The sequence below is a fragment of the Pezoporus flaviventris genome, unplaced genomic scaffold, assembly GCF_033815535.1.
Source record: "Pezoporus flaviventris isolate CSIRO_AGI_PZ_B2104156 unplaced genomic scaffold, CSIRO_AGI_Pfla_v1 ptg000010l, whole genome shotgun sequence".
Classification (NCBI taxonomy): Eukaryota; Metazoa; Chordata; class Aves; order Psittaciformes; family Psittacidae; genus Pezoporus; species Pezoporus flaviventris.
Genome location: NW_026892558.1, coordinates 3,236,596 through 3,261,329, shown reverse-complemented (window position 1 = coordinate 3,261,329; position 24,734 = coordinate 3,236,596). Strand labels below are relative to the sequence as shown.

Below are 24,734 nucleotides of genomic sequence, written 5' to 3'. Positions count from 1 at the left end.
ACAATCTGATGGGGAAGAGCAAAAGCAGAGTTCTGTGGAGCCAGAAACCCCATAAAGCAAGTAATTCTGGTGCACTGGTCAGGGTGGGTAGAGGTGCCTTCCTGCACACTAGAAAAGTCAGAGCTGAGGATCTGCGTGGCTCCAGGACTCCCAGTGCCCTGGCTCTGTGCTCCCCAACTGCCCTCCCAGACCTAGTGGGAAGGCAAGAGGTTAGGCCAGCCTGGGCTTTACAGAGACCTGATACCAAGGCACGTCATGGTGGGCTAACATGAAGCTGGAGGGCATTGCGGAAATAGTTGATCCGCTCGCACTCCTGGGTCTCAAAGAACTGAAACGACACAGACAAAACAGCCCTAACATCTCTATTCTAATCTCTTCTCATCCCACTACAAAGATCTCTGTCCACAGCAACGAGCAGGTGATGTTGGTCTTCTGCAGGAAACATGGTAACCATGAGTCATAGAATCATAGAACCAACTAGGCTGGAAAAGACCTCGTCCAGACAAGAAGTCATCCCTTTACACACCCAGGTATTTCAAAGATGAGCGTTAAGTTCAGGAAGGTCTGCAGGGCCCGTGCGGAAGGGGTCACTCAGCACAACACTACCTCTGGGGAGACGAAGCCAGCTTCCTAAAGGCACTGCATGTTTCCTAGGTACCCCATGGTCCTGCAGTCCCAGCTGACTTCTCTCCCACAACTATGGAGCAATAAAAAAGCATGGGGATCTATGAAAGCAAAGCGTCTTGACTCGTTTGTCTTCTCTCTCTTTCCTGCCCATCCCTTTTCCAAGTAGCTTTAAGCCCAAGTCTTCTGATATGTGCTGTCTGGTGTAGCTCAATTTCATGAGCTTGGAAGGCAGCCTTTCATCCCACGTGCGCATATGCACTTGTTATCACTTGTTTGCCAGCTTGCAGCAGACATGGTATAAAACCTCAACCTCTGCACTTCCTGTCCATAGAATCACAGAATCATAGAATAGGGTTGGAAAGGACCTTAAGATCATCTAGTTCCAGCCCTCCTGCAATGGGCAGGGACACCTCGCACTAAACCATGCCACCCAAGACTGCGTCCAACCTGGCCTTGAAGGCTGCCAGGGATGGAGCGTTCACAGCTTCCTTGGGCAGCCCATTCCAGTGCCTCGCCAGCTTCACAGTAAAGAACTTCTTCCTTATATCTAACGTAAACTTCCCCTGCTTAAGTTTGAAGCCATTACCCCTTGTCCTGACACTACAGTCCCTAACAAAGAGTCCCATCCGCAGCATCCTCGTAGGCCCCTTTCAGATACTGGAAGCTGCTCGGAGGACTCCACGCAGCCTTATCCTCTCCAGGCTGAACAGCCGCAACTTTCTCAGCCTGTCTTCATATGGGAGGTACTCCAGCCCCCTTGTCATCCTTGTGGCCCTCCTCTGGACTAGCCCCAACAGCTCCACGTCCTTCTCATATTGAGGACACCAGAACTGTACGCAATACTCCAAGTGAGGTCTCACGAGAGCAGAGTAGAGGAGCCGCATCACCTCATTAAACCCTTGGTTACACATCACAGACAGCTGCAAGACACAGGTCAGCAGCAGAGCAGCATCACGGTCCTCTTGCAACCAGCTCTGGATTTCCCTGGCACTTGCTGGAAGTCCTGGCTAGACCATTTTGCTACGACACAGTCTGCTTTAGACTGATACATCTGCTCAGAGGGGTTCCCATGCTATCACGTGAGATACATGGCGAAGGGCTGCTGGCACACTGGGTTCACATGGAGATGGCTTCACCCAGCTTGCATCCCCAGTGTGTCAGCGCCTTCTACTGCAAATTCATTTAAAGTCCATCAGAGTTTCAGAGTCTGCTAGGTGGTGTCGTGGCTGTAAAACACACTGGCCTTAAGTCACTGAGTACCCGGAAAGTGACCACGGCAGCTCAGGATAATGGCCACACCAAACGCGCAAGCAGGTTAATGGGCAAAAAGGTCACTGCTTTGATTCTGTTACTTTGAAAAGGTAGTGGAAGGAAAAATAAAAACAAAAAAAAAAAAATAGTGGAAACCTTGAAGTGGTGGGACGTTAAATGCAGAAGGCACGCCTAAGGCACACACAGGGTTAGCTGCAACACGTCCTGCTGCTTCACTGCCAGGGCAACAGAGAGAAGGCAGATCTGTGCCATCCCGGACTTCTACAACAAGGAGTGGACATCCAGAGGACCACACTGCCACGTGAAGGTGTTTGGGGGCTTTTACCTCACAAGCTCTGACGTGCTCTTTGCCGTTCTTCCCGGATCTTCTCCAGTGTTGTAACGCTCTGCTGGTAACTCCTGCCTTTGAAACAAATCACACTGTCATCTGATTAACATGGATTAAAAAGACCCTTTGCTAGAAGGCACTACACAAAACCTGAATCGGCAGGGATGTCAGGGAGAAAGCAGCAGTAATGTGTGAGCTCAGCTATGGATGTGCACCGCAAGGAAATACAGAGCTGTGCAGCAAGGTGGAGGGTCATGCCACAGAGAAACAGTGAGAAACACGAAATGGGGTGCGAAGCCATGGCATGGCTCTCGAGTGAGCTCCATCCCTGCTATGTTGGGCGTGAGTTTCTGAGGAGCCAGCCCTGACCCAGGAGCTGGAGCTCGCTCAAGAGCCATGCCATGGCTTCACAACCCCTGCCCCAGCAAACACTCCCCTCACCCTCCAAACCCTGCGTTGCCACACTCACCAGAGTCTTCCGGAGGTGATTTCATCTGAGCTAGATTGAGGAACAGCTGCCAAAACTGGGAGAGAGAAGAAAGCTACAGGAGAGCTAACGTGCATCACCAGCGGTATTGAAGGCCAGCTAGAGAACATTGCCAGCCCTTCCATCTCACCCCCAAACCCAGAGCTGGAGAAGAGTTATGGGGCAGGAGAGCCCAAAGAGCATACACCCTTCCTGTCCCATGGCCACCCGCCTCTCTATACCTTCTCCTGCTGCTTCTGTGTAACCACATTGTGTTGTGGTGCACAGCTTGTTCCGCCTCACCCTTATCCCTGCGGTGCTGCTCATAAAGGCGCTTGGCCTAGGAGAGCCAACAAACAGGGCAGGAGCGTGTTAGCAAGCAAGGAGGTACTATTACAGCTCATGCACATAGCTCTGGAGCAAAACAGCCTCCAAGTGAAGAGGTTACCAAAGGTTGCCCGCAGAGCAGGGGACAGCACACAAGACACTCAGTGCCCTGCTGCTTGACCAAAACTGACCTCACAAGACAAGCTGCTCTTCATTTGGCATGAAAAGCTCATAGCAATCGAGTCCGTGACATCTAAATCACTCTTAACCTACCATGCAAGGCTGTGACTAGCCATGTCCGTGGTGTACTCTCCAGTTTTTCAGAACACACTATGCAGACTTAAATGTGACGGTCTTCCTCTGCTGCAGCTCTTGATGTAGTGTCTGCATGAGTTGCAGCAGAGGAAGACCCTCATATGTAAGACTGTGCCAGCACTGTGCGCGTATGGTAGCAGTGTTAAACCATAGAGCAAGAAAGAGCAGCATGTTTGCTTTACCACCATGGTCTTCTCGTACTGCAGACTCCTGATTTTCTGAATCGCCTCCATTATCAGGTCTATCTGTGAAGACAAGAGAGACATACATCACTGAGCATCGAAGCTCCATGATGGACTATGTGACTTAGGAAAGGAAGAGGCACAGACCAAGTTCAGATGGCCTTAAGGACCTATGTCCACCTCAAGCATCTTCACAAAACCCACCTTTTATACTTCTAGCTAAGCCTCCACCTGTCTATGCAATGGAACTCTACAAATGAAATCCACCATTATATAGTACTGTATCATCTCCATTGAATCTAGGAAAATTGGGAAGCCAGCTCCCTTCTGCTACGTCCAAACTTGCAGCAGTTTTCTCTCATTTTCCAGACAAAGGAATCTCAAGCCAGAAGAGGTTAAAAGACTTGCCAATTTTAGCAAACCCTATGGACATCACGCAACACTATATGTATGAGATATATGTCTCTATGCTTTAAGAACATTCCTGGTTGAGGCTGGTGTCTCTGGAGGTGAGCCCTGCGATAGCCAGCCCCAAAAGGCACCCAAAGGAGAAGATGTGGCAGTCAGAAGAAGGAAGTCAGAGGTTCAGCAGCAGGGCTTCAACATATAGGAAGGAGCTCAGGACTTCCCAGCAGCGACAGGCACTGGGAGCATGCAGGGGGCTGGGGCATGGTGGGAGAAATGAGCCAGGAGCCAAAATCCATCACCAAGGATGGTAATTGGTAATGGATCAACATCCTGACCTTCTTCCGATGCAGTTTTTGCTCTTCCGTGAATTCCTCCATTTTCTTTGCTTCTTCCCAAAGGGTTTGTGCCAGCTAGATCTGACCTTCTCCCACACTACCTCTGCAAAGAAAAGAAAGTTTCATATATAGAGAGAGAGATACAAACAAAGATACATACATATATACACACATACACACATACATGAAAAGACTGTTGCTCAAATCACCTGCTGTAGCTGACATCAAACCGAGCCCATTGTACACCTCCGTTTCCAGAAAAATACAAAAGCAGCCGGAATTTTGAAACGGCATCCAAGCAGCATTAGCTATGTCAGCGTCAGTCATGCTGGGGGTCACCTTTCAGCGTAAGAAAACAGGAATCAAGAAGTTCTTCAAGCAAGCACAGTCACATCTGCCCCTCACCCCTATGAATACAGCCAGCTTTCAACACACAGCAACCTGAAGCAAAGAGTTGCCCCGGGTTAGCACACAGTCAAGCTGGGGCACAGAAAAACTGATGCTACAAAACCCTCAGGCTCATCCTGTTGAAACTGAGTGGCCATACCGCAGAACAGCACCCCAGTAAGCTCATAGAGAGACATATGATAAGTGTAGCTCAGGATTCAAGACCCGGAGCTGTTTCAAACCCACAGCCATGAATAGCCAGCTGCTTCGACAGAAGAGCCATGCTGGGGACGTTCACCAAGGCTCAGGGCAGCAGACAAACGTGGCTGCAGCAGAGAGTGGACTCAGCACAGGAAGCAGAGTGCCAGCCCTTGGGGTAGGGATGCTGCCCGCCATGTGTACACGGAAATGAAGGCACAATGTAAGGTGGCCAAAGCATCATCTTGTAGATGCTCTGATTAGAAGTGTGGAATCATTTAGGCTGGAAAAGACCTTTAAGATTATTGAGTCCAACCGTTTACCCTACACTGCTAAATCTACCACTACACCGTGTCTCGAAGTGCAACATCTGCACACCTTCTAAACACTTCCAGGGATGGTGACTCCACCACTGCCCTGGGCAGCCTGTTCCACTGCTTGAAAACCCTCTCGGGGAAGAAATTGTTCCCAATACCCAGCCTAAAGCTCACCTGGTGCAGCTTGAGGTCGTTTCCTCTTGTCCTATCACGTGGTACTTGGGCAAGGAGACAGACCCCCACCTCATAACCTCCTTTCAGGTGATAGAATCATTGCAGTACAGCCCCTCAATGGTGGCCAGGGCCTAGAAAAGTCTGGGAAATTCAAGTGTTAAACATGTACCCCAGGACAGAGGAATCTCTGCCAGATCCCAGAGTTATAGGGTTGACAATACAGGAACGTGTATTTGCACACCTACCCCACCACCACCCAAATCATGTACATGGACTTGGGAAATAGAGATCATACACTACCTCAGAAGAATGTGTCACAGCGAGGATTATTAAGCTTAAGAGATTCAGGTAGAAGTAGAGCTACGTACCCAGGGATTCAGGATTCTGTCTTCAAACAGTAGTTTGCAAGATACATTTGTCACCGAACATGTAAAAAAACTTCCTTTGCAGCAGTACCATCCTCACTGCTGCAGCCAGGATCAGTCGCGTTGGCCTAAGGGGGAATGAGCACGGTGGTAACGAAGTCCGTGTTTAAGGAAAGATAAAACCTGCCCTGTGTGGCGACAGTCTGCTTGACTTCATGTGTGGCTCCAGCCATGCCCTGCCACCAAATAAATCATGGAAGCACAGACACAAAATAAAACTTGTTCTGGAATCACAGCCATAGCTGACACTTAGCTCTGACCCTTGTTTTCTCGAACAGTGGTCAATTAATTCACCGACTTATTCTCAAAGGGCTTTGACAACCAGGACTTCACTGCCGTTGCTCTCCGGGGTGCAGTGTACAAGATGAAAGAGGTCAGGCAATTCAGAGAAACATTTCCAACTTGATCTGGCTGTGAGGCAAGGTATTTCAGTTCAGATCATTCCACAACTACTGAAACCCGGGCAGGGACACCTTCCATTAGACCAGGTTGTGTTAAGCCCCGTCCAGCCTGGCCTTGATCACTGCCAGGGATGGGACATGTGTTTTCAGATAGGCACACACCCCCCGATCTCGCCGCTTCCAGCAGCAGACAAACAAACACGGACACAAGCACGGCCTGGAGCTGACACCCTCTCCGCCGCTTTAAACCCACTCAGGAATAGGCGCAAACACGAGACAAAGGGCTGACGAACACCCCCCCCCGGCGTGTACCAGCCCCGCAGGCTCCTCCCCGCCCCTCTAAGCTCGCCGGACCCACCACAACCGGCAGGCGGCGGAAGCAGCCCGGACGAGGACCGGAGGAGCCTCACCCGGAGCCGATCCCCGCCTTCCCCCCGCACCTCGGGCCTGCTCTTGGTGTGGGCCTTGCGGGGCGCCCTCACGGCCTCCACCAGGGCCATACTCTGCGGCACCACCAAGCCGCAGCCACGGGTACTGCGGGCGGAAGCGAGGGGGAGATTGACACCGCCCCCACCCGCTCCCTTCCAGTCAGCAGGGCGGTGGCTACGTGAAGCACGGAAGGACTCAGCGCAGAACGCAGAGCTGGGAGCCGGAGCATGGCCGCCAGGCCTGGGTGAGGCAGGTCTCCTGTCAGGATGGGAGCGGGCTTGGGGTAGGCTCACATATAGGCTCAGATATGGGAAGGCTAGGTTCCTTAGTAAGGGCGTGGGGAGAGGTGGGACTACCCCATAGGATCCTGTGGGGAGGCCAGGCCCCTCCATAAGTGTTAGAGATGAGGATCGGCCCTCCTACAAGGGCCTGTGGGGGAACAGAATCCTTTATAAAGTGCTGTGTGGAGGCCAAGCTCCTCTACAGGAGCCTGGGAGGGAGGTAAGTTCCCCTACTGAGGACCGGCTGGGAGGCCAGGATCATCTCTAGGAGCCGGGAAAGAATCCAAACTTCTCTATAAGGGAGTGGCCAGGCTCCCCCTAAAAGGACTGGCAGGGAGGCAAGGCTCATCTAGAGGAGCCTAGGAGGAGGCCAGCTTCGCCTATAGGGACCTGTGGAGGGGCCAGGCTCTCCTGTAACGCCCCCGGTGCGGAGGGGGGTGGGGAGGGAGTCTCCTCCATAAGAGTCTGGGACAAGGCCAGGTGTCTCTATAAGGGTCTGTGGGGAGGTCCAGCTGCCGCTATAGGGAATGCGAGGTAAGAAACCAAGGCCCTACTACTGAGGCTGGGGAGTGTGAGTTCTCTTCTTTCTACTTGTGCCGTAGCAGGACCCGGAAGTGCCACCGGAGCGGGGCAGCCTGTCTGCAGTGCCTGAGGCATCTCCAGCCGCAGCGGGGCTCCAGTCTCAGCCTGGGGGACCAGGCGTCACTGACCCTTTTGATCCCTACTCAGGTGCTCAGCTGCCCCAGGGAGCCACCGCTGGAGCCGAGGCCATGCCCCACTGGAGCAGAAGTGATTGCAGCCAGTCCCCAGATGGAGGAGTCCCTGCAGAGCTCAGTCCCTCCTTGCAGAAGACATTGTAGTCAAAGACCTAATGATCTTGAACAGGTAATGTCCACTCTCTTAGGCCTTGTACTTGGCCTTGAGAAGACCCTTTGTTATCAACATCATGTGTCATTTATAATACCTGTGGGAAAGGTAAATTGCGTGTGGGTCAAGGCAGAGATGATACTGACCAGGAGCCCATTGCACATTACGGAGGTGGTGATCCCCTGAGCAGGCACAGGGCTGGTCTGCACTGCCCAAGGCCTGCTAACGGGGTTTATGGGCAGCTCCTGCCTGATACTGACACACCAGCTGCCTGGCCCTGCCTGTATCTGGAAACGCAGCAAGAAGTGCTCCTGTGAACTTCCTTCATAACTAATGCTGTTTTCTTGTGATGCTTTTTGTATTAGCTCATAGGACCAAAAAGGAAGAGCTCTAACTCTGCCTGAAGGCAGGATGCCCAGCATCTGAAGGGACATAAGACTTCCATGCTACCTGTATCCCTCTGCTTATTTTGTCTTACTAAAGCAGCTGTGGCCTCTCTGTCCCTAGGGGGGAAGGCAGGAGCTGTGCAGCTGGTTATCAGGCTCTCTTGTTAGGCCCTTCACTTCTGTGGGTGTCTGGGAGGAGGACAAACCCCTCTAGAGAGGCCTGTGAGGAAACTCAGCCTGACTCTAGGGGAGCAGGGGGAGGCTAAAGTCTTGGTGTGTTCTGTCCCAGAGCTGTCGTGGTATTGAGCAAGTAGGAAATAAAGGCTGAGCAAGGATATGCTCTTGTAGGCTTCCTCCCAGGAGAAGGAACCTGAACATCCTAGGGTGCTTTGAAGGTGTACCCACCCTAGCCTAGATAAAAAAAGTGAGTATGACATCTTTCAGAAGAAAGATAGCCACCACGCAAGTCTCAAAACTTTATCATAGAAGATGTATGTAAGAACTAAGACTACAGCAGGGTCCTTCAGCAGACTATTTCTACGCTTGGTCTTTCAGAAATAAAAATGGACAGCCGATTCCTTCGCATGTGCACTTTGCACAGTCCGTTGTAATGCATTAGGGGAGATGTTTAAGCTCACTGCCATCTTCTCCGCCGAAGGAAATGCAGTAAAAGCTCTGGGGACTGTTTGGCTTAGACATGCACTGAAGTCACGCAGATTCAACTTGAAGAATATCATACATCAGCAACTCCCGTTGCTCCAAAGTTAAGGCACCTGGCACCAGGTTTAAATAGCTGAACTGTGTGCTGGTCCCCTTATCCTCCATCCCTGTGCCATAAGGCACTGAGGAGCTTCTTAAGCAATGCTGCACATGAGGATATGAGAGAGACCAGCAGCCCTGCAGCACATGAGTTTCTGAATCAAAGCCGTGATCACGTATATGGTAACAAAAAAAGCAAGAACTTTGGGAGATATGGTCAGAAAATGAGTTTCAGGGCTCCAGCCCAACATTAACAACTAAGTTTTTTTCCAGTGGTACATAGTCACAACAAGTCCAAGGGACTTCTTTACCAGAAGTTAATCAAATGAGGGTCTGCAGAGCCTACCAGGCACAAGCTATACCGTGAACCTAAAAGTCTGCAAGCCCCTCCTTGGAGAGGTGGTTGAAGAGCTGACCAACTTCTCCAGATCCTCAGCAACACTGCAGGGTGCAGGTTTGTGGCAGCACAGCCTCTCACTGGGTAGCTGCACTGTGGACTGCTACACCAGGCAAGATGCAAAGCAGCTTCCAGTATCAGCACTTAAAACTAAAGCACATCTACAGCTAAGCCAGACGCGTAGCGTATTGTTGGTGTCCCTCTAAGTGAGCTCCCTGAAAGACATGGCCAAAATTAAACCTAAATTACAAGCTTAATCACCATTAATGAAGGACTTGAGCAACAGGGAAAAGCTTAACCTGAGATCTGAGTGAGATATATATGCCCTAAACATTAGCCAGTGTCCCAAAACATTGTGCACACTCCCCTCACTCAGCACGTATGACTTCTTGGTTATCTCCAGCCTCTTTAAGATGGCTGCACTTCAGAAGAATTTCAAATCAAAAACCTCTTCTGACACAGATGGCCCCTGCACTGGATCCATCGCTTAGATTCCTTTTCTTCCCCCGAGTGTGAAGATGGGATATCTGTCCAAGCAGTTTGCTGGCCACAGGCACAGATTTGTAGTAGGCACTTTCTGAGTGTGCAGATAATTATCTGAGACCTCACATACTTTGCTGAAACAGAGAGGCACTTCAGCTCTGTGTGGCTGCTGTGAGAAATGGAATCTAGGTAAAAACATAAGCTCAGGGTAGACACAACAGCGAAGCAGCTCTTTATTAATGTTTTTGCAAAAAGCGGGTGTCCTAGCACGTAGGCACACACAGCAACAGCAGAACTATGATTTCTATTTCCTACCCCGTCCACAAGTTCCCTCCCTTGTTTCCCCACTGGTTGGGTACTCCAAGGTTTACAGCCTATTCAGTGCTTATAATCTATGTGATAACTGTCTCGCCTCTGTTTATACCTCCCCTTACTGGACGTATCTTTCCTCTAGAGCTGACATTGGCTTTAACCACAGAGTGTGTCTTTTTTGAGTTACTAGATCTCAAACCCTTTGTTTCGTTCCCTTAGTAACTTAGCCCCAGCCCCAGTATTGAAAACTCTTAATATTGCAAAGCCTTAATGTTGGTCTTAAAGCTCTAATATTGGAAAGCCTTAATACTGCAAAGCCCCATCTCCAGTTATGCGAAAACAACACTGTTTCTCTCACAACTCCCCCTTTCTCTTATTATACTGGTTTTGGTTTTTGCACTTTCCTTAAAGAATTGCCCCATATGTCGCTTCCAGTCTGGATAACGTAATTTCGTGGTTTTGATCTAAAGATAAGTCGCCCCAATCATCTTTAATTTATTTTTTTTTAATCAAAAGCATTTCATCAGAGTAGGGTGGTGGTCCCATGAGCATTTGTTTTGACAAAGTTATTTCAACAAAGTTGTTTCAAGAAGTTGCACACGTCTTCCCATATATGGAATTATGTAGCACCATATAGCTATTCATACACCTGCTACTACAACTACAGAAGTAAAAGCTGATATCACCATTCCTCTCCATTTTCCAAATCAGGATTCTAACCATCCTGTTAATGAAGTAACCTGTTCTTGTATTTTCAGCCAATTCTTCTGCCAACATAGTGAGGCCTTGTAACGCCCTGGTTATGGCTCCATCTGGTGTTCTATTATTTGGAATAAATGTGCAACACGTATTCCCTAGCATTATGCACACTCCTCCCTTTTCAGCTAATATATCTAAAACGATTCTATTTTCCCTGGATATTTGACCCGTTCTACCCAGGCATTTCTATTTCTATATCCTGTTTCTATTTCAAACATCTACTTCAAATCTTTAATTGCAATTACATTTACTATCTTAGGACTATTTGGTGGAGTGCGTGTGCCCACCGATGGAGGAATGGTGGATGTCCACAGGCTGGTCGCATTCGTTCCTCTTTGGCTCCCAAATCCCTATTCTAAATCTAGCAATTGAATCCCCTCCTGTCACATCTGCCCCCCAGCCATGAACTTGCCTTATTGCCCCTCCAGCACTTGCAATAGCAAGGGCACGGGACCACACTCTTAACGCCCCACATTCAGATTCTATGTGACCTTTACATATCATAATTTTACTTTGTAGAGATTTTCTCTATGCGCTGGGTGAGATCCACCCATTAAAGCCAGTTGTAAACCACACATCACCCAGGACAAGGTGATTCCCAGTATGGTTGGAGATAATACTCTGGGTATAAATAAGTTACCTCAACTTACTGCTTAACCAGCCTGCACCGGTTTAGTTTCCTAGGTTATACATAGATAGTATTCTTTTTAACCACAGAGTGTGTCTTTCATCTAGAGGTGACACTGTCTTTAAGCACAAAGCGTGTCTATTTGAATAAGTAGATCTCAAACCCTTTCCTTCATTGCCTTAGGAACTTAATCCCAGACCTAGTATTGAAAACTCTTATTATTTTTGCAGAGTTTTACTATTGATCTTAAAGCTCTAAGATTGGAAAGTCTTAATATTGTAAAGCCCCATCCCCAAATATGCGAAAACAACACTGTTTCTCTCACAGCTGGGAGTAACTGGAAACACCACCACACTGGCCAGACCAACAGTGTCTTCTGCCTGGAGAACCTACAAACAGGATCAACAGCATCTAGTGATGTAGCCGTCAACTGTGGCATAATCAGGCTCACCTGAAACAGAGAGCACAAAAAAAAATGAGGTCTGCTTATGAGAAGTGCTCGTTACAAGACTACACAGGACAGAAACACTGGCCACCTGTGTCAAAGGGATGGAAGGCAATGGTGGATGAGGCTGAAAGAGATGTCTTGATTCTATGATTCTATGATTTGCTGAACAACCAAGGCATTTTACCAAGGTCCATCACCAAAGTGCCTCTGGGAATTATATAGCTCATGGTGCTGAATGAGGGAAAGGCCTAAACTGCAGAGTGGTGGGATCCCAAGCTTGGACATCCTTAAGCTCCACAAATGCCTACATACAGGGCTTTGATCAGAACTTCTCCTTCGTGAAACCTTGTCTCCAAAGTCAGAGTCCAGCTTCCCAGGATCTTTCGGGGGGGGGGGGGGGGGGGGGGGCGGACTTCACCTAAACCATTCCCTTTAGACAGCTAAAGCTCACGATCTGATGGGGAAGAGCAAAAGCAGAGTTCTTCTGTGGAGCCAGAAACCCCATAAAGCAAGTAATTCTGGTGCACTGGTCAGGGTGGGTAGAGGTGCCTTCCTGCACATTAGAAAAGTCAGAGCTGAGGATCTGCGTGGCTCCGGGACTCCCAGTGCCCTGGCTCTGTGCTCCCCAACTGCCCTCCCAGACCTAGTGGGAAGGCAAGAGGTTAGGCCAGCCTGGGCTTTACAGAGACCTGATACCAAGGCACGTCATGGTGGGCTAACATGAAGCCGGAGGGCACTGCGGAAATAGTTGATCCTCTCGCACTCCTGGGTCTCAAAGAACTGAAACGACACAGACAAAACAGCCCTAACATCTCTATTCTAATCTCTTCTCATCCCACTACAAAGATCTCTGTCCACAGCAACGAGCAGGTGATGTTGGTCTTCTGCAGGAAACATGGTAACCATGAGTCATAGAATCATAGAACCAACTAGGCTGGAAAAGACCTCGTCCAGACAAGAAGTCATCCCTTTACACACCCAGGTATTTCAAAGATGAGCGTTAAGTTCAGGAAGGTCTGCAGGGCCCGTGCGGAAGGGGTCACTCAGCACAACACTACCTCTGGGGAGACGAAGCCAGCTTCCTAAAGGCACTGCATGTTTCCTAGGTACCCCATGGTCCTGCAGTCCCAGCTGACTTCTCTCCCACAACTATGGAGCAATAAAAAAGCATGGGGATCTATGAAAGCAAAGCGTCTTGACTCGTTTGTCTTCTCTCTCTTTCCTGCCCATCCCTTTTCCAAGTAGCTTTAAGCCCAAGTCTTCTGATATGTGCTGTCTGGTGTAGCTCAATTTCATGAGCTTGGAAGGCAGCCTTTCATCCCACGTGCGCATATGCACTTGTTATCACTTGTTTGCCAGCTTGCAGCAGACATGGGATAAAACCTCACCCTCTGCACTTCCTGTCCATAGAATCACAGAATCATAGAATAGGGGGAAAGGACCTTAAGATCATCTAGTTCCAGCCCTCCTGCAATGGGCAGGGACACCTCGCACTAAACCATGCCACCCAAGACTGCGTCCAACCTGGCCTTGAAGGCTGCCAGGGATGGAGCGTTCACAGCTTCCTTGGGCAGCCCATTCCAGTGCCTCGCCAGCTTCACAGTAAAGAACTTCTTCCTTATATCTAACGTAAACTTCCCCTGCTTAAGTTTGAAGCCATTACCCCTTGTCCTGACACTACAGTCCCTAACAAAGAGTCCCATCCGCAGCATCCTCGTAGGCCCCTTTCAGATACTGGAAGCTGCTCGGAGGACTCCACGCAGCCTTATCCTCTCCAGGCTGAACAGCCGCAACTTTCTCAGCCTGTCTTCATATGGGAGGTACTCCAGCCCCCTTGTCATCCTCGTGGCCCTCCTCTGGACTAGCCCCAACAGCTCCACGTCCTTCTCATATTGAGGACACCAGAACTGTACGCAATACTCCAAGTGAGGTCTCACGAGAGCAGAGTAGAGGAGCCGCATCACCTCATTAAACCCTTGGTTACACATCACAGACAGCTGCAAGACACAGGTCAGCAGCAGAGCAGCATCACGGTCCTCTTGCAACCAGCTCTGGATTTCCCTGGCACTTGCTGGAAGTCCTGGCTAGACCATTTTGCTACGACACAGTCTGCTTTAGACTGATACATCTGCTCAGAGGGGTTCCCATGCTATCACGTGAGATACATGGCGAAGGGCTGCTGGCACACTGGGTTCACATGGAGATGGCTTCACCCAGCTTGCATCCCCAGTGTGTCAGCGCCTTCTACTGCAAATTCATTTAAAGTCCATCAGAGTTTCAGAGTCTGCTAGGTGGTGTCGTGGCTGTAAAACACACTGGCCTTAAGTCACTGAGTACCCGGAAAGTGACCACGGCAGCTCAGGATAATGGCCACACCAAACGTGCAAGCAGGTTAATGGGCAAAAAGGTCACTGCTTTGATTCTGTTACTTTGAAAAGGTAGTGGAAGGAAAAATAAAAACAAACAAAAAAAAAAATAGTGGAAACCTTGAAGTGGTGGGACGTTAAATGCAGAAGGCACGCCTAAGGCACACGCAGGGTTAGCTGCAACACGTCCTGCTGCTTCACTGCCAAGACAACAGAGAGAAGGCAGATCTGTGCCATCCCGGACTTCTACAACAAGGAGTGGACATCCAGAGGACCACACTGCCACGTGAAGGTGTTTGGGGGCTTTTACCTCACAAGCTCTTACGTGCTCTTTGCCGTTCTTCCCGGATCTTCTCCAGTGTTGTAACGCTCTGCTGGTAACTCCTGCCTTTGAAACAAATCACACTGTCATCTGATTAACATGGATTAAAAAGACCCTTTGCTAGAAGGCACTACACAAAACCTGAATCGGCAGGGATGTCAGGGAGAAAGCAGCAGTAATGTGTGAGCTCAGCTATGGATGTGCACCGCAAGGAAATACAGAGCTGTGCAGCAAGGTGGAGGGTCATGCCACAGAGAAACAGTGAGAAACACGAAATGGGGTGCGAAGCCATGGCATGGCTCTCGAGTGAGCTCCATCCCTGCTATGTTGGGCGTGAGTTTCTGAGGAGCCAGCCCTGACCCAGAAGCTGGAGCTCGCTCAAGAGCCATGCCATGGCTTCACAACCCCTGCCCCAGCAAACACTCCCCTCACCCTCCAAACCCTGCATTGCCACACTCACCAGAGTCTTCCGGAGGTGATTTCATCTGAGCTAGATTGAGGAACAGCTGCCAAAACTGGGAGAGAGAAGAAAGCTACAGGAGAGCTAACGTGCATCACCAACGGTATTGAAGGCCAGCTAGAGAACATTGCCAGCCCTTCCATCTCACCCCCAAACCCAGAGCTGGGAGAAGTGTTATGGGGCAGGAGAGCCCAAAGAGCATACACTCTTCCTGTCCCATGGCCACCCGCCTCTCTATACCTTCTCCTGCTGCTTCTGTGTAACCACATTGTGTGGTGGTGCACAGCTTGTTCCGCCTCACCCTTATCCCTGCGGTGCTGCTCATAAAGGCGCTTGGCCTAGGAGAGCCAACAAACAGGGCAGGAGCGTGTTAGCAAGCAAGGAGGTACTATTACAGCTCATGCACATAGCTCTGGAGCAAAACAGCCTCCAAGTGAAGAGGTTACCAAAGGTTGCCCGCAGAGCAGGGGACAGCACACAAGGCACTCAGTGCCCTGATGCTTGACCAAAACTGACCTCACAAGACAAGCTGCTCTTCATTTGGCATGAAAAGCTCATAGCAATCGAGTCCGTAACATCTAAATCACTCTTAACCTACCATGCAAGGCTGTCACCAGCCATGTCCGTGGTGTACTCTCCAGTTTTTCAGAACACACTATGCAGACTTAAATGTGACGGTCTTCCTCTGCTGCAGCTCTTGATGTAGTGTCTGCATGAGTTGCAGCAGAGGAAGACCCTCATATGTAAGACTGTGCCAGCACTGTGTGCGTATGGTAGCAGTGTTAAACCATATAGCAAGAAAGAGCAGCATGTTTGCTTTACCACCATGGTCTTCTCGTACTGCAGACTCCTGATGTTCTGAATCGCCTCCATTATCAGGTCTATCTGTGATGACAAGAGAGTCAACACATCACTGAGCATCGAAGCTTCACGATGGACTATGTGGCTTAGGAAAGGAAGAGGCACAGACCAAATTCAGATGGCCTTAAGGACCTATGTCCACCTCAAGCATCTTCACAAAACCCACCTTTTATACTTCTAGCTAAGCCTCCACCTGTCTATGCAATGGAACTCTACAAATGAAATCCACCATTATATAGTACTGTATCATCTCCATTGAATCTAGGAAAATTGGGAAGCCAGCTCCATTCTGCTACGTCCAAACTTGCAGCAGTTTTCTCTCATTTTCCAGACAAAGGAATCTCAAGCCAGAAGAGGTTAAAAGACTTGCCAATTTTAGCAAACCCTATGGACATCACGCAACACTATATGTATGAGATATATGTCTCTATGCTTTAAGAACATTCCTGGTTGAGGCTGGTGTCTCTGGAGGTGAGCCCTGCGATAGCCAGCCCCAAAAGGCACCCAAAGGAGAAGATGTGGCAGTCAGAAGAAGGAAGTCAGAGGTTCAGCAGCAGGGCTTCAACATATAGGAAGGAGCTCAGGACTTCCCAGCAGCGACAGGCACTGGGAGCATGCAGGGGGCTGGGGCATGGTGGGAGAAACGAGCCAGGAGCCAAAATCCATCACCAAGGATGGTAATTGGTAATGGATCAACATCCTGACCTTCTTCCGATGCAGTTTTTGCTCTTCCGTGAATTCCTCCATTTTCTTTGCTTCTTCCCAAAGGGTTTGTGCCAGCTAGATCTGATCTTCTCCCACACTACCTCTGCAAAGAAAAGAAAGCTTCATATATAGAGAGAGAGATACACACAAAGATACATATATATATACACACATACATGAAAAGACTGTTGCTCAAATCACCTGCTGTAGCTGACATCAAACCGAGCCCATTGTACACCTCCGTTTCCAGAAAAATACAAAAGCAGCCGGAATTTTGAAACGGCATCCAAGCAGCATTAGCTATGTCAGCGTCAGTCATGCTGGGGGTCACCTTTCAGTGTAAGAAAACAGGAATCAAGAAGTTCTTCAAGCAAGCACAGTCACATCTGCCCCTCACCCCAATGAATACAGCCAGCTTTCAACACACAGCAACCTGAAGCAAAGAGTTGCCCCGGGTTAGCACACAGTCAAGCTGGGGCACAGAAAAACTGATGCTACAAAACCCTCAGGCTCATCCTGTTGAAAGTGAGTGGCCATACCGCAGAACAGCACCCCAGTAAGCTCATTGAGAGACATATGATAAGTGTAGCTCAGGATTCAAGACCCGGAGCTGTTTCAAACCCACAGCCATGAATAGCCAGCTGCTTCGACAGCAGAGCCATGCTGGGGACGTTCACCAAGGCTCAGGGCAGCAGACAAACGTGGCTGCAGCAGAGAGTGGACTCAGCACAGGAAGCAGAGTGCCAGCCCTTGGGGTAGGGATGCTGCCCGCCATGTGTACACGGAAATGAAGGCACAATGTAAGATGGTGTCGTGGTTTAAACCCCACGATGTCCAAAGCATCATCTTGTAGATGCTCTGATTAGAAGTGTGGAATCATTTAGGCTGGAAAAGACCTTTATGATTATTGAGTCCAACCGTTTACCCTACGCTGCTAAATCCACCACTACACCGTGTCTCGAAGTGCAACATCTGCACACCTTCTAAACACTTCCAGGGATGGTGACTCCACCACTGCCCTGGGCAGCCTGTTCCAGTGCTTGACAACCCTCTCGGGGAAGAAATTGTTCCCAATACCCAGCCTAAAGCTCACCTGGTGCAGCTTGAGGTCGTTTCCTCTTGTCCTATCACGTGGTACTTGGGCAAGGAGACAGACCCCCACGTCATAACCTCCTTTCAGGTGATAGAATCATTGCAGTACAGCCCCTCAATGGTGGCCAGGGCCTAGAAAAGTCTGGGAAATTCAAGTGTTAAACATGTACCCCAGGACAGAGGAACCTCTGCCAGATCCCACAGTTATAGGGTTGACAATACAGGAACGTGTATTTGCACACCTACCCCACCACCACCCAAATCATGTACATGGACTTGGGAAATAGAGATCATACACTACCTCAGAAGAATGTGTCACAGCGAGGATTACTAAGCTTAAGAGATTCAGGTAGAAGTAGAGCTACGTACCCAGGGATTCAGGATTCTGTCTTCAAACAGTAGTTTGCAAGATACATTTGTCACCGAACATGTAAAAAAACTTCCTTTGCAGCAGTACCATCCTCACTGCTGCAGCCAGGATCAGTCGCGTTGGCCTAAGGGGGAATGAGCACGGTGGTAACGAAGTCCGTGTTTAAGGAAAGGTAAAACCTGCCCTGTGTGGCGACAGTCTGCTTGACTTCATGTGTGGCTCCAGCCATGCCCTGCCACCAAATAAATCATGGAAGCACAGCCACAAAATAAAACTTGTTCTGGAATCACAGCCATAGCTGACACTTAGCTCTGACCCTTGTTTTCTCAAACAGTGGTCAATTAATTCACCGACTTATTCTCAAAGGGCTTTGACAACCAGGACTTCACTGCCGTTGCTCTCCGGGGTGCAGTGTACAAGATGAAAGAGGTCAGGCAATTCAGAGAAACATTTCCAACTTGATCTGGCTGTGAGGCAAGGTATTTCAGTTCAGATCATTCCACAACTACTGAAACCTGGGCAGGGACACCTTCCATTAGACCAGGTTGTGCTAAGCCCCGTCCAGCCTGGCCTAGATCACTGCCAGGGATGGGACATGTGTTTTCAGATAGGCACACCCCGCCCCCGATCTAGCCGCTTCCAGCAGCAGACAAACAAACACGGACACAAGCACGGCCTGGAGCTGACACCCTCTCCGCCGCTTTAAACCCACTCAGGAATAGGCGCGAACACGAGACAAAGGGCTGACGAACACCCCCCCCTCCGGCGTGTACCAGCCCCGCAGGCTCCTCCCCGCCCCTCTAAGCTCGCCGGACCCACCACAACCGGCAGGCGGCGGAAGCAGCCCGGACGAGGACCGGAGGAGCCTCACCCGGAGCCGATCCCCGCCTTCCCCCCGCACCTCGGGCCTGCTCTTGGTGTGGGCCTTGCGGGGCGCCCTCACGGCCTCCACCAGGGCCATACTCTGCGGCACCACCAAGCCGCAGCCACGGGTACTGCGGGCGGAAGCGAGGGGGAGATTGACACCGCCCCCACCCGCTCCCTTCCAGTCAGCAGGGCGGTGGCTACGTGAAGCACGGAAGGACTCAGCGCAGAACGCAGAGCTGGGAGCCGGAGCATGGCCGCCAGGCCTGGGTGAGGCAGGTCTCCTGTCAGGATGGGAGCGGGCTTGGGGTAGGCTCACATATAGGCTCAGATATGGGAAGGCTAGGTTCCTTAGTAAGGGCGTGGGGAGAGGTGGGACTACCCCATAGGATCCTGTGGGGCGGCCAGGCCCCTCCATAAGTGTTAGAGATGAGGATCGGCCCTCCTACAAGGGCCTGTGGGGGAACAGAATCCTTTATAAAGTGCTGTGTGGAGGCCAAGCTCCTCTACAGGAGCCTGGGAGGGAGGTAAGTTCCCCTACTGAGGACCGGCTGGGAGGCCAGGATCATCTCTAGGAGCCGGGAAAGAATCCAAACTTCTCTATAAGGGAGTGGCCAGGCTCCCCCTAGAAGGACTGGCAGGGAGGCAAGGCTCATCTAGAGGAGCCTAGGAGGAGGCCAGCTTCGCCTATAGGGACCTGCGGAGGGGCCAGGCTCTCCTGTAACGCCCCCGGTGCGGAGGGGGGTGGGGAGGGAGTCTCCTCCATAAGAGTCTGGGACAAGGCCAGGTGTCTCTATAAGGGTCTGTGGGGAGGTCCAGCTGCCGCTATAGGGAATGCGAGGTAAGAAACCAAGGCCCTACTACTGAGGCTGGGGAGTGTGAGTTCTCTTCTTTCTACTTGTGCCGTAGCAGGACCCGGAAGAGCCACCGGAGCGGGGCAGCCTGTCTGCAGTGCCTGAGGCATCTCCAGCCGCAGCGGGGCTCCAGTCTCAGTCTGGGGGACCAGGCGTCACTGACCCTTTTGATCCCTACTCAGGTGCTCAGCTGCCCCAGGGAGCCACCGCTGGAGCCGAGGCCATGCCCCACTGGAGCAGAAGTGATTGCAGCCAGTCCCCAGATGGAGGAGTCCCTGCAGAGCTCAGTCCCTCCTTGCAGAAGACATTGTAGTCAAAGACCTAATGATCTTGAACAGGTAATGTCCACTCTCTTAGGCCTTGTACTTGGCCTTGAGAAGACCCTTTGTTATCAACATCATGTGTCATTTATAATACCTGTGGGAAAGGTAAATTGCGTGTGGGTCAAGGCAGAGATGATCTTGACCAGGAGCCCATTGCACATTACGGAGGTGGTGATCCCCTGAGCAGGCACAGGGCTGGTCTGCACTGCCCAAGGCCTGCTAACGGGGTTTATGGGCAGCTCCTGCCTGATACTGACACACCAGCTGCCTGGCCCTGCCTGTATCTGGAAACGCAGCAAGAAGTGCTCCTGTGAACTTCCTTCATAACTAATGCTGTTTTCTTGTGATGCTTTATGTATTAGCTCATAGGACCAAAAAGGAAGAGCTCTAACTCTGCCTGAAGGCAGGATGCCCAGCATCTGAAGGGACATAAGACTTCCATGCTACCTGTATCCCTCTGCATATTTTGTCTTACTAAAGCAGCTGTGGCCTCTCTGTCCCTAGGGGGGAAGGCAGGAGCTGTGCAGCTGGTTATCAGGCTCTCTTGTTAGGCCCTTCACTTCTGTGGGTGTCTGGGAGGCCCTCTAGAGAGGCCTGTGAGGAAACTCAGCCTGACTCTAGGGGAGCAGGGGGAGGCTAAAGTCTTGGTGTAAAAAAGTAAAAGCTCCGGGGACTGTTTGGCTTAGACATGCACTGAAGTCACGCAGATTCAACTTGAAGAATATCATACATCAGCAACTCCCGTTGCTCCAAAGTTAAGGCACCTGGCACCAGGTTTAAATAGCTGAACTGTGTGCTGGTCCCCTTATCCTCCATCCCTGTGCCATAAGGCACTGAGGAGCTTCTTAAGCAATGCTGCACATGAGGATATGAGAGAGACCAGCAGCCCTGCAGCACATGAGTTTCTGAATCAAAGCCGTGATCACGTATATGGTAACAAAAAAAGCAAGAACTTTGGGAGATATGGTCAGAAAATGAGTTTCAGGGCTCCAGCCCAACATTAACAACTAAGTTTTTTTCCAGTGGTACATAGTCACAACAAGTCCAAGGGACTTCTTTACCAGAAGTTAATCAAATGAGGGTCTGCAGAGCCTACCAGGCACAAGCTATACCGTGAACCTAAAAGTCTGCAAGCCCCTCCTTGGAGAGGTGGTTGAAGAGCTGACCAACTTCTCCAGATCCTCAGCAACACTGCAGGGTGCAGGTTTGTGGCAGCACAGCCTCTCACTGGGTAGCTGCACTGTGGACTGCTACACCAGGCAAGATGCAAAGCAGCTTCCAGTATCAGCACTTAAAACTAAAGCACATCTACAGCTAAGCCAGACGCGTAGCGTATTGTTGGTGTCCCTCTAAGTGAGCTCCCTGAAAGACATGGCCAAAATTAAACCTAAATTACAAGCTTAATCACCATTAATGAAGGACTTGAGCAACAGGGAAAAGCTTAACCTGAGATCTGAGTGAGATATATATGCCCTAAACATTAGCCAGTGTCCCAAAACATTGTGCACACTCCCCTCACTCAGCACGTATGACTTCTTGGTTATCTCCAGCCTCTTTAAGATGGCTGCACTTCAGAAGAATTTCAAATCAAAAACCTCTTCTGACACAGATGGCCCCTGCACTGGATCCATCGCTTAGATTCCTTTTCTTCCCCCGAGTGTGAAGATGGGATATCTGTCCAAGCAGTTTGCTGGCCACAGGCACAGATTTGTAGTAGGCACTTTCTGAGTGTGCAGATAATTATCTGAGACCTCACATACTTTGCTGAAACAGAGAGGCACTTCAGCTCTGTGTGGCTGCTGTGAGAAATGGAATCTAGGTAAAAACATAAGCTCAGGGTAGACACAACAGCGAAGCAGCTCTTTATTAATGTTTTTGCAAAAAGCGGGTGTCCTAGCACGTAGGCACACACAGCAACAGCAGAACTATGATTTCTATTTCCTACCCCGTCCACAAGTTCCCTCCCTTGTTTCCCCACTGGTTGGGTACTCCAAGGTTTACAGCCTATTCAGTGCTTATAATCTATGTGATAACTGTCTCGCCTCTGTTTATACCTCCCCTTACTGGACGTATCTTTCCTCTAGAGCTGACATTGGCTTTAACCACAGAGTGTGTCTTTTTTGAGTTACTAGATCTCAAACCCTTTGTTTCGTTCCCTTAGTAACTTAGCCCCAGCCCCAGTATTGAAAACTCTTAATATTGCAAAGCCTTAATGTTGGTCTTAAAGCTCTAATATTGGAAAGCCTTAATACTGCAAAGCCCCATCTCCAGTTATGCGAAAACAACACTGTTTCTCTCACAACTCCCCCTTTCTCTTATTATACTGGTTTTGGTTTTTGCACTTTCCTTAAAGAATTGCCCCATATGTCGCTTCCAGTCTGGATAACGTAATTTCGTGGTTTTGATCTAAAGATAAGTCGCCCCAATCATCTTTAATTTATTTTTTTTTAATCAAAAGCATTTCATCAGAGTAGGGTGGTGGTCCCATGAGCATTTGTTTTGACAAAGTTATTTCAACAAAGTTGTTTCAAGAAGTTGCACACGTCTTCCCATATATGGAATTATGTAGCACCATATAGCTATTCATACACCTGCTACTACAACTACAGAAGTAAAAGCTGATATCACCATTCCTCTCCATTTTCCAAATCAGGATTCTAACCATCCTGTTAATGAAGTAACCTGTTCTTGTATTTTCAGCCAATTCTTCTGCCAACATAGTGAGGCCTTGTAACGCCCTGGTTATGGCTCCATCTGGTGTTCTATTATTTGGAATAAATGTGCAACACGTATTCCCTAGCATTATGCACACTCCTCCCTTTTCAGCTAATATATCTAAAACGATTCTATTTTCCCTGGATATTTGACCCGTTCTACCCAGGCATTTCTATTTCTATATCCTGTTTCTATTTCAAACATCTACTTCAAATCTTTAATTGCAATTACATTTACTATCTTAGGACTATTTGGTGGAGTGCGTGTGCCCACCGATGGAGGAATAGTGGATGTCCACAGGCTGGTCGCATTCGTTCCTCTTTGGCTCCCAAATCCCTATTCTAAATCTAGCAATTGAATCCCCTCCTGTCACATCTGCCCCCCAGCCATGAACTTGCCTTATTGCCCCTCCAGCACTTGCAATAGCAAGGGCACGGGACCACACTCTTAACGCCCCACATTCAGATTCTATGTGACCTTTACATATCATAATTTTACTTTGTAGAGATTTTCTCTATGCGCTGGGTGAGATCCACCCATTAAAGCCAGTTGTAAACCACACATCACCCAGGACAAGGTGATTCCCAGTATGGTTGGAGATAATACTCTGGGTATAAATAAGTTACCTCAACTTACTGCTTAACCAGCCTGCACCGGTTTAGTTTCCTAGGTTATACATAGATAGTATTCTTTTTAACCACAGAGTGTGTCTTTCATCTAGAGGTGACACTGTCTTTAAGCACAAAGCGTGTCTATTTGAATAAGTAGATCTCAAACCCTTTCCTTCATTGCCTTAGGAACTTAATCCCAGACCTAGTATTGAAAACTCTTATTATTTTTGCAGAGTTTTACTATTGATCTTAAAGCTCTAAGATTGGAAAGTCTTAATATTGTAAAGCCCCATCCCCAAATATGCGAAAACAACACTGTTTCTCTCACAGCTGGGAGTAACTGGAAACACCACCACACTGGCCAGACCAACAGTGTCTTCTGCCTGGAGAACCTACAAACAGGATCAACAGCATCTAGTGATGTAGCCGTCAACTGTGGCATAATCAGGCTCACCTGAAACAGAGAGCACAAAAAAAAATGAGGTCTGCTTATGAGAAGTGCTCGTTACAAGACTACACAGGACAGAAACACTGGCCATCTGTGTCAAAGGGATGGAAGGCAATGGTGGATGAGGCTGAAAGAGATGTCTTGATTCTATGATTCTATGATTTGCTGAACAACCAAGGCATTTTACCAAGGTCCATCACCAAAGTGCCTCTGGGAATTATATAGCTCATGGTGCTGAATGAGGGAAAGGCCTAAACTGCAGAGTGGTGGGATCCCAAGCTTGGACATCCTTAAGCTCCACAAATGCCTACATACAGGGCTTTGATCAGAACTTCTCCTTCGTGAAACCTTGTCTCCAAAGTCAGAGTCCAGGTTCCCAGGATCTTTCGGGGGGGGGGGGGGGGGGGGGGGGGCGGACTTCACCTAAACCATTCCCTTTAGACAGCTAAAGCTCACGATCTGATGGGGAAGAGCAAAAGCAGAGTTCTTCTGTGGAGCCAGAAACCCCATAAAGCAAGTAATTCTGGTGCACTGGTCAGGGTGGGTAGAGGTGCCTTCCTGCACATTAGAAAAGTCAGAGCTGAGGATCTGCGTGGCTCCGGGACTCCCAGTGCCCTGGCTCTGTGCTCCCCAACTGCCCTCCCAGACCTAGTGGGAAGGCAAGAGGTTAGGCCAGCCTGGGCTTTACAGAGACCTGATACCAAGGCACGTCATGGTGGGCTAACATGAAGCCGGAGGGCACTGCGGAAATAGTTGATCCGCTCGCACTCCTGGGTCTCAAAGAACTGAAACGACACAGACAAAACAGCCCTAACATCTCTATTCTAATCTC

The 24,734-nt window shown here is 49.5% G+C and overlaps 2 long non-coding RNA genes across 2 annotated transcripts; both read left to right on the top strand.

Annotated features, from left to right (window-relative positions):
- The first annotated feature begins 6,903 nt into the window (after positions 1-6,903).
- LOC133267828 (uncharacterized) lies at positions 6,904-11,920 on the top strand. Its single transcript, XR_009742885.1, has 2 exons — positions 6,904-7,757; positions 11,791-11,920. It is a non-coding gene; the product is annotated as an uncharacterized LOC133267828 (long non-coding RNA).
- An 8,032-nt stretch (positions 11,921-19,952) lies between these two features.
- On the top strand, positions 19,953-23,914 carry LOC133267827 (uncharacterized). The gene is made up of 2 exons (XR_009742884.1): positions 19,953-20,143; positions 23,785-23,914. It is a non-coding gene; the product is annotated as an uncharacterized LOC133267827 (long non-coding RNA).
- The last annotated feature ends 820 nt before the right edge of the window (positions 23,915-24,734 follow it).